This window comes from Heptranchias perlo, unplaced genomic scaffold, assembly GCF_035084215.1.
Source record: "Heptranchias perlo isolate sHepPer1 unplaced genomic scaffold, sHepPer1.hap1 HAP1_SCAFFOLD_56, whole genome shotgun sequence".
In the NCBI taxonomy this organism is placed as follows: Eukaryota; Metazoa; Chordata; class Chondrichthyes; order Hexanchiformes; family Hexanchidae; genus Heptranchias; species Heptranchias perlo.
The window spans coordinates 6368756-6379456 of record NW_027139581.1 but is presented as its reverse complement, the minus strand read 5'-3'; the positions used below and the strand labels follow the sequence as shown (position 1 = coordinate 6379456).

Here is a 10701-nt window from a genome sequence, read left to right as displayed (position 1 = left end):
ATGGATGGATTTGGACACAAGGATGAGGAATTTAAATATGAGGCGTTGCTGGACCGGGAGTCACTGTTGGTCAGTGAGCACAAGGGTGATGGGTGAATGGGACTTGGTGCGAGTTAGGATATGGGAAGGACAGTCAGCATCTTCAGGGGAGGAGAGAGAGGGGAACCAGTGAGTGTAGAACTGAACCCAGTCAGAGTCAGCATCTTCAGGGGAGGAGAGAGAGGGGAACCAGTGAGTGCAGAACTGAACCCAGTCAGAGTCAGCACCTTCAGGGGAGGAGAGAGAGAGGAACCAGTGAGTGTGGAACTGAACCCAGTCAGAGTCAGCACCTTCAGGGGAGGAGAGAGAGGGGAACCAGTGAGTGTGGAACTGAACCCAGCAGAGCAGAGGAAAAAATGTAGGAGATGGTGCAATGGGTTCAGATTTCAGCACAGGGAGGAGGGAGAGTGTGTGGGACGGGGATTTACAGCTTTTGAGGCTCAAAAGATGAAAAAATAATCCAGAAAAACTGGAATTGTCTATTCTGAATTTCTATCCTGTGTTTACAGTGATGACTTTTGTAAACTCCTTTTACAGGGTATTGGAAGGGGAGGATTTACAGACGGGAAACTCAAACCAAACATCACGTCAAGATCTGACCGAGTCACTCGATTCATCAGGACCTGAATATCATCGGCCTTTGAATGTGGAAGGAGAAATGTTTGTCTGTTGTGTTAGTCGGAAAAGATTTCAAACATCAGTGTGAGTGGAAAATTACCGAGACACTCAGACCCGAGTGAGAGTGTTCCAGTGCACTGAGTGTGGAAAGAGCTTTCACCAGTTACACAGCCTGAAAAAACATCACACCATTCACAGCGGGGAGAAACCGTCCACGTGTTCTGTGTGTGGACGAGGCTTCAACTGATCGTCCAACCTGGAGAGACACAAGGACACCCAGACCACGGAGAAACCGTGGAAATGTGGGGACTGTGGGAAGGGATTCAATTACCCATCCCAGCTGGAAACTCATCGACGCAGTCACACCGGGGAGAGGCCGTTCACCTGCTCCGTGTGTGGGAAGGGATTCAATTATCCGTCCCAGCTGGAAACTCATCACCACAGTCACACTGGGGAGAGGCCGTTCACTTGCTCTCTGTGTGGGAAGGGATTCACTCAGTCATCCGCCCTCCGAACACACCAGCTTATTCACACTGCGGAGAGACCTTTTAAATGCTCTGACTGTGGGAACAGGTTTAAAAGCTCGGAGGGACTGATTCGACACCAGCGAATTCACACTGACGAGAGACCGTTCAGTTGCTCTCACTGCGGGAAGAGGTTCAGGCAGTCATCCACTCTCATTGCCCACCAGCGTGCTCACACTGGGGAGAGACCGTTCACCTGCTCCATGTGTGGAAAGGGATTCATTCAGTCACAGCACCTACTGACACACCAACTTGTTCACACTGATAAGAGACCGTTTAAATGTTCTGACTGTGGGAAGAGCTTTAAGAGCAAATGGGAACTGCTGACACATCATCGACGCACTCACACTGAGGAGAGGCCGTTCACCTGCTCCGTGTGTGGGAAGGGATTCACTCGTTCATCCCACCTTCTGACACACCAGCGAGTTCACACTGGGGAGAGGCCGTTCACCTGCTCCGTGTGTGGGAAGGGATTCACTCATTCATCCAACCTGCGGAGACACCAGCGAGTTCACCTGTGACTTCTGGGGTTGGATTCTGCTGTTATTGCTGCTGTTAATCATATCCAGGATTGAACCATGTTCATTCTGACAGTTGGGGTTTGTTTCTGATGTTAATAACCCCGATAACTGGGCTGGAGTTTAATATTCTGGATACATGTTAAATGAGGCAGAAGATCAGCCATGATCTTATTGAATGGTGGAGCAGGCTCGAGGGGCCATATGGCCGACTCCTGCTCCTATTTCTTATGTTAACTGCTGGTTCAACACAACAGCAGTGATTTGCTGTCCAGATAAAGAAGGACCTACAGTGTGTTTCCAAGAGTTCCCTGTTTTATTGATACATTTATCCGGTGCCGTTAACATAGTAAAACGTCCCAAGGCCATTCACAGGAGTGATTAACAAAATAAATTTGACACTGAACCACATAAGGAGATATTAGGACAGGTGAGCAAAAGCTTGGTCAAAGAGGTAGGTTTTAAGGAGGGTGGACTAGATTCAGTAATGAGTAATGAGCCCAGACTTAGTTAATAATCTAACAGTAAGGGAACATTTATACATGGGCCCACACAGTGAGTGACAGCAGGATTATCCACTGTGGTAGGCATCACGGTCGAAGCCAGTCCTGCCCTCAAATGACAGCCATAAATTTCCCAGTTGAGGTCACTGGATCTCCTTCGAGAGCAGGGTTACTCTTATTTAGCCCAGTGGTGCTGAGGCCAATTCCAGCCCCTGAAGTGCTGCCTTGGCTGAGTTCAAGGATTGGACTTGCGATCTTCCTGGTCAGTAGTGCAGAGGGTTTTAAACTGGGCCGGGGGTTAGAACAGAATATTTTGAAACAAATGTCATTCCACCTTTAAACAAAACCATCGACACACAGTAGAAAAATCGGAAGTCTTTCAAAATGAAACAAGTGAGTCAAATGGATCTTCAAAAATAGTGAGAGATTTTAGAAAGGCTGAACTCACTAAAATAGACAGGTTTCCATTCACTGCACTGAATACAGAATGTGGAGATGCCGGTGATGGACTGGGGTTGACAATTGTAAACAATTTTACAACACCAAGTTATAGTCCAGCAATTTTATTTTAAATTCACAAGCTTTTGGAGACTTCCTCCTTCCTCAGGTAAATATTTACATACCTGAGGAAGGTGTTGTAAAATTGTTTACAACTGAATACAGAAGGAAGCGACTGTTAATAGGGACCCTGTTAGTGAAGGATGAAGCAGTGTCTGGCCCTTGATCATAGAATCATTGAATGATAAAGCACAGAAGGAGGCCATTAGGCCCATCATGCCTGTGTTGGCTTTCGGAAAGAGCTATCCAATTAGTCCCATTCTCATGCCCTTTATCCTGCAAATTTATCCTATTCAAGTATTTATCCAATTCCCTTTTGAAAATTATAATTTACTCTGATTCCCCCACCCTTTCATGCAGTGTATTCCAGCTCATAACAAATGGCTGCGTTAAAATATTCTCCTCATCTCACCTCTAGTTCTTCTGCCAATTACCTGAATGCTGTGTCCTCTGGTTACTGATCTCCTGCCACTGGAAACAGTTTCTCACCATTCAGTCTATCAAGACCCTTCATGACTTTGAACACCTCGATTAAATCTCCCCTTAACCTTCCCTGCTCCAAGGAGAACAACTCCAGTTTCTCCAGTCTCTCCATGTAACTGAATCTTGTATCCCTGGTACCAGTCCAGTAAATCTCCTCTGCACCCTCTCTCAGGCCTTGACATCCTTCCTGAAGTGTGCTGCCCAGAATGAACACAATACTCCAGCTGAAGCTTGACCAGTGTTTTGTAAAGATCTGGCTCAAATATTTACAATCGATATCAATGACTTGGATGAAGGGAGCGAATTAATTGTTGCTAAATTTGCTAATGAGACAAAGGTACGTAGGAAAATAAGTTGTGAAGAGGAATAAGGAGTCTGCAAAGGGATATGGATAGGTTAAGTGAGTGAGCAAAAATTTAGCAGATGGAGTATAATGTGGGAAAATGTGAACTTGTCCACTTTGGCAGGAGGAATAGAAGAGCAGTATATTATTTAAATGGAGAAAGATTGCAGAATTCTGAAGTACAGAGGGATCTGGGTATCGTAGTACATGAATCACAGAAAGTTGGTCTGCAGATACAAGAAGTGATTAGGAAGGCAAATGGAATGTTGGCGTTTATTGCGAGGGGAATGGGGAGGGGCCGTGAGAGACACTCAACACGGCATCCGGAAAAGAAGGTCGCGTCTCACAAACTTGCTTGAGTTTTTTGAGGAAGTTGCTGGGTCAGTGGATGAGGATAATCCGGTTCACATTGTCTATCTCAGGGGGGTCAAACTCATTTTCTATGGTGGGCCTGATCCGATCTCCTGACACTTGGCCTGGGCCACATTCATAGAATAGAATCATAGAAGTTTACAACATGGAAACAGGCCCTTCGGCCCAACATGTCCATGTCGCCCAGTTTATACCACTAAGCTGGTCCCAATTGCCTGCACTTGGCCCATATCCCTCGATACCCATCTTACCCATGTAACTGTCCAAATGCTTTTTAAAAGACAAAATTGTACCCGCCTCGACAAAGAAGGCTTCAGCAAAGTTATTGAACCAGAAATAGATCAAGATGAACGATATCGGTCCTCACAGCACACAGAAAAAACGAGGCCTCGAAGTTTCTCTGAGAATGACAGGCCTGAACTCGAGGTGGAAAACACAGTTGGAAAACATTGATCAATTGAACCAGACTGGGCGGGGCCTGAGGTGCGAGTTGGTGAAGGAAAAGTGGCGACCAGTGAACTTCGCTCCCTGTCTGAGGGCCCGGGCACTCGGGTTTCTGAATAATTTATTGATTGATTTTGTTTAATGTTTATTGTCCCTCCGGCCCCAATCTCGATGCGGTGACGAAATTTCTGTTCACCGATTCGGACCGTCAATGGCGGAGAGTCTACCCAGAATCCCCCGCGGCCCAGAAAGTGCCCTATCAGTGACTATAGGAGCCCAGTGCGCAGGCGCGGGACTGGGCTGTGCTCTGAGCATGCGCGGTGCGAGTGGTGGAGAGGGACTGAGGGAACAGGCGGGTCGGGATCCGGTAGGAGACGGTGGGCGCCGGGGAGGAATTGGATGTGGGGGTGGGCAGGGAAGCTTCATAAACACCCGGTGCAGGCCTCTGGCCCCGAATAAGAGCCCACAGGCCCCGTGTTTACACCGCGGTGACAGGCCCGACCGGCGGGTGAGCGGGGAACTGGCCGCCATCTTGGTCAAAGTCAGGGATCACGGCGCATGCGCGGCCATTTTTGTTCGGAACGGAGTGGGCGGGGCTTCAGGGTCCCTGTGACGGGGAACAAAGAGTGGGCGGGGCTTCAGGGTCCCAGTGACGGTGAACAAAGAGTGGGCGGGGCTTCAGGGTCCCTGTGCCTGTGAACAAAGAGTGGGCGGGGCTTCAGGGTCCCAGTGACCGGGAACAAAGAGTGGGCGGGGCTTCAGTGTCCCAGTGACCGGGAACAAAGAGTGGGCGGGGCTTCAGGGTCCCAGTGACGGTGAACAAAGAGTGGGCGGGGCTTCAGGGTCCCTGTGCCTCATTTATTTTCCTCTCACTCTGCTCCCAGGGGGTGGAGAACTGAACCCGACCAGAGTAGAGGGAGGGAGGAAACTGGGAGTGGAGGGAAGAAATGATGGAGATGGTGCGATGGGTTTGGATTTGAGCACAGGGAGGAGGGAGAGTGTGTGGGACGGGGATTTACAGTCTGGGGGAATGAGCGGGAAGAATGTTCCATAGAAACTAGAATTGTCTGTTCTGAATTTCTATCCTGTATTTACAGTGAGGACTTTTGTAAACTCCTTTTACAGGGGATTAGAAGGGGAGGATTTGCAGACGGGAAACTCAAACCAAACATCACGTCAAGATCTGACAGTCACTCCATTCATCAGGTCCTGAATATCATCGACCTTTGAATGTGGAAGGAGAAATGTTTGTCTGTTCTGTCTGTCCGAAAAGATTTCAAACATCAGTGTGAGTGGAAAATCACCGAGACACACACACCCGAGTGAGAGTGTTCCAGTGCACTGAGTGTGGAAAGAGCTTTCACCAGTGACACAGCCTGAAAAAACATCGCACCATTCACAGCGGGGAGAAACCGTCCACGTGTTCTGTGTGTGGACGAGGCTTCAACTGATCGTCCAACCTGGAGAGACACAAGGACACCCGGACCACGGAGAAACGGTGGAAATGTGGGGACTGTGGGAAGGGATATAATTACCCATCCCAGCTGGAAACTCATTGACGCAGTCACACCGGGGACAGGCCGTTCACCTGCTCAGTGTGTGGGAAGGGATTCACTGAGTCTTCCACCCTGCTGAAACACCAGCGAGTTCACACTGGGGAGAGGCCGTTCACCTGCTCCGTGTGTGGGAAGGGATTCACTCAGTCATCACACCAGCTGAGACACCAGCGAATTCACACTGGGGAGAGACTGTTCACCTGCTCCGTGTGTGGAAAGGGATTCATTCAGTCACAGCACCGACTGACACACCAACTTGTTTACACTGATAAGAGACCGTTTAAATGTTCTGACTGTGGGAAGAGCTTCAAGGGAACAAGGGATCTGCTGAAACATGAACGAGTTCACACTGGGGAGAGGCCGTTCACCTGCTCCGTGTGTGGGAAGGGATTCACTCAGTCATCACACCTGCTCACACACCAGCGAGTTCACACTGGGGAGAGGCCGTTCAACTGCTCCGTGTGTGGGAAGAGATTCACTCGTTCATCCACTCTGCTGAGACACCAGCGAGTTCACCTGTGATGCAGGGGTTGGATTCTGCTGTTATTGCTTTTGTTCATCACATCCAGGACTGAACCATGTTCATTCTGACAGTTGGGGTTTGTTTCTGATATTAATAACGCCTATAACTGGGCTGGAGTATAATATTCTGGATATATGTACTCCAGAGGGGCTCTGACCGAGGCTCTGTGGAACTGAAGCATAAATTCCTCCCCTTTTTATTCCAGCCCTCGAGATAAAGGCCAACATTCCATTAGTCTTTGTGATTACTTTTTGTATCTGGGCACTCGCTTTTCGTGATTTGTGTACATGGACACCCAAATCCCTTTGCTCCTCCACAGTTCCCAGTCTCTCACTTTAAGAAAATACTCCAATGTTTCCTTCTTGTATCCAAAGTGGATGATCTCACACTTCCCCACACTGAACTCCATCTGCCACAGTTTTGTCCACTCACTTAATCTGTCCCTTTGTAACTTCCTGCTCCCATCCACACAACTTACTGTGTCTCCTAACTTAGTGTCATCTGGAAACTTGGATATAAAACTCTCTCTTCCTTCATCCAAGTTATTGATAAATATGGTGAAAAGCTGAGACCCCAGTCCAGATCCCTGGGGAACACCACTTGTCACATCCCACCAATCAAAGAACGTTCCCTTTATCCCCACTCTCTGTCTCCCACCTCCCAACACAAGTCACAAGGTCACTTTCAATTTTGTGCACTTTTATCTTTGCGAATAATCTCTTGTGCTGAACCCTATCAAATGCCTTCTGGAAGTCCACACAGACAATGTCCATCGACACTCCCTGTCCAGCCTGTTAGTGACTTCAAAAAATTCATCTAGATTAGTCAGACATGACCCACCCTTCACAAATCCACGCTGACTCTCTTTGATCAGCTCAGACTTGTTCAAGTCCTCAATCATTCTGTCTCTGGTGATAGATTCCTGTAACTTCCCCACTCCTGACGTTAAACTGACAGATCTGTCGTTTCCTTTTCTCTCTCTTCCTCCTTTCTTAAATATTGGAGTGATATTTTCGTATCCAAAGGCACAATTCCCGAGTCCAGAGAGCTTTGTGAAACTATGACTAATGTTTCTGTAATTTCCCCACCTGTTTCCTTTAATACCCTGAGGGGAAAACCGTCAGGTCCTGGAGATTTCATTCTTTCTTTGCAGTTATTTATTTATCAAATTCCAGAGATAACTGATTCATATTTTAATATTAAAAATTGATTATCAGATGGGTTTAATTTGTATTCTTTTAGTTACTTTTTATTGCTCACTTTAGTATAATTCACATGTTTCTTTCTCTTATTCAATCAGTTTTTATTAATTTCCTTTTTATTACTCACTCCTTTCACACAAACCTCAGATTCCCCAGTCCAAGTTCCCTCGGTTAACTTGAGGTTTTCACCACCACCACTGTAACTGGAAGATCAACTTCAGGTAACTACCGGGGAGATCACATGACGGCGCACCGGGGAGATCTGAAGAGATCGGAGCAGGAGTCGGCCATTCGGCCCCTCGAGCCCACTCCGCCATTCAATGAGATCATGGCTGATCTGATTTTTACCTCAACTCCACGTTCCCGTCCTTTCCCCGTATCCTTTGACTCCCTTGCTGATCAACAATTTGTCTAACTCAGCCTTGAATGTATTCAATGACTCAGCCTCCACAGCTTTTTGGGGTAAAGAATTCCAAAGAATCACGACCCTCTGGGAGAAGAAATTCCTCCTAATTTCCGTCTTAAACGGGCGAACCCTGATTCTGAGACGATGCCACTCGTTTCAGATTCCCCCATGAGGGGAAACATCCTCTCAGCATCTACACTATCGAGTCCCCTCAGAATCTTGTATGTTTCAATAAGATCTCCTCTCATTTTTCTAAACTCCAGTGAGTATAGACCCAATCTGTTCAGTCTTTCCTCATAAGCTAACCCTTCCATACCCGGGATCAACCTAGTGAACCTTCTCTGAACTGCCTCCAATGCAAGTATGTCCTTCCTTAAATAGGGGCACCAGAACTGTACGCAGTACTCCAGGTGTGGTCTCACCAGCACCCTGTACAGTTGTAGCATGACTTCCCTGCTTGTATACTCCATCCCCCTCGAAATAAAGGCCAATCTTATGTTTGTTTGCTGCACCTGTATGTTGACTTTTTGTGTTTCATGTACAAGGACACCCAGATCCCTCTGTACCGCAGCATTCTGTAGTATTTCTCCATTCAAATAATAGTTTGTTTTTTTATTTTTCCTCCCAAAGTGGATGACTTCACATTTTCCCACATTATATTCCATCTGCCAAATTTTTGCCCATTCACTTAACCCGTCAATATCCCTTTGCAGACACTTTGTGTCCTCATCTCAACTTGCTTTTCCACCTATCTTTGTATCATCAGCAAATTTGGCCACAAGACACTCTGTTCCTTCATTGAAGTCATTGATTTATATTGTAAATAGTTGAGGCCCCAGCAGTGAGCCCTGCGGCACCCCACTAGTTACAGATTGCCATTTTGAAAATGACACTTTTATCCTTGTTTTCTGTTAATTAGCCAATCCTCTATCCATGCCAGTATATTACCCCCAACACCATGAGCTCTTATCTTGTGCAGTAACCTTTTATGTGGCACCTTATCAAATGCCTTTTGGAAATCCAAATATACTGCATCCATTGATTCCCCTTTATCCACCCTGCTCGTTACATTCTCAAAGAACTCTAATAAATTGTCAGACATGTTTTTCCCTTCATAAAACCACGTTGACTCTCCTTGATTGTATTATGAGTCTCCAAATGTCCTGCTACTACTTCCTTAATAATGGAATCTAGCATTTTCCCAATGACAGATGTTAGGCAAACTGGTCTATCGTTACCTGCTTTCTGTCTCACTCCCTTCTTGAATAGGGGCGTTACGTTTGTGGTTTTCCAATCCACTATCTCTGCAGCCACTTCCTTGAAGACCCTTGGATGCAAGCCATCAGTTCCCAGGGACTAGTCAGCCTTTAGACCCATTAGTTTACCTCGTACTTTTTCTCTAACCGGTCTCTCTCCGGTGTGACTGTGCCGGTGTGTCAGTGAATGGGATGATCGAGTGAATCCATTCCCACACTCAGCTGGTGAACGGCCTCTCCCCGTGTGACTGGGTCGATGAGTTTCCAGCAACTGAACCCCTTCCCACAGTCCCCACATTTGCACTGTTGATTCCCGGCACGTCTGTGTTTGTGTCTCATGGGCTGGACGATTGCCTGAAAGGATGTTCACACACAGAACACGTGTACAGTTTCTCACTGCTGGGATTGGTGATTTTTCATTCTATATCCAAAGGCCGATGATATTCAGGTCCTGATGAATCGAGTGACTGTCAGACCTTGACGTGATGTTTGGTTTGAGTTTCCCATCTGTAAATCCTCCCCTTCTAATATCCTGTAAAAGGAGTTTACCAAAGTTCCTACTTTAATTACAGGATAGAATTTCAGAACAGACAATTCTAGTTTCTTGTCTCCAGTTTCAAATTCTACCATCAAATTTTATTTGATTTCACTCCTGTGAAGCACCTTGGGATGTTTTACTTCGTTAAATGCTCTGTATAAATACAAGTTGTTGGTCTTTCTGTAGAATATTCGGTCGTCTCCTGTCCATTCTAAGCTGTAAATTCCCCATTCTACACACTCTCCCTCCTTCCTCCATCCTTACTGTCTGAAATCAACATTCATTACGCCATCTGTGATTTTGTATAAGAAGATAAGAACATAAGAAATAGCAGCAGGAGTAGGCCATTCGGCCCCTCGTGCTTGCTCCGCCATTCAATATGATCATGGCTGATCTTCTTCCTCAACTCCACTTTCCTGCCCGATCCCCATATCCCTTGATTCCCCTGCAGTCCATCATGAGGTCAGAATTGGGGATGTTCGCTGATGATTGGACAGTGTTCAGTTTCATTCACAACACCTCAGATAATGAAGCAGTCCGCGCCTGCATGCAGCAAGACCTGGACAACATCCAGGCTTGGGCTCATAAGTGGCAAGTAACATTCGCGCCAGACAAGTGCCAGGCAATGACCATTTCCAACAAGAGAGAGACAAACCACCTCCCCTGAACATTCAATGGCATTACCATCGCCTAATCCCCCACCATCAACATCCTGGGGGTCACCGTTGACCAGAATGAAATTGGACCAGCCACATGAATACTGTGGCTACAAGAGCAGGTCAGAGGCTGGGTATTCTGCGGCGAGTGTCTCACCTCCT

At 46.9% G+C, this 10701-nt stretch overlaps 1 pseudogene; it reads left to right on the top strand.

Annotated features, from left to right (window-relative positions):
- LOC137315800 (zinc finger protein 850-like) overlaps window positions 1–10701 on the top strand; it is a 111103-nt pseudogene continuing 100402 nt past the window's right edge.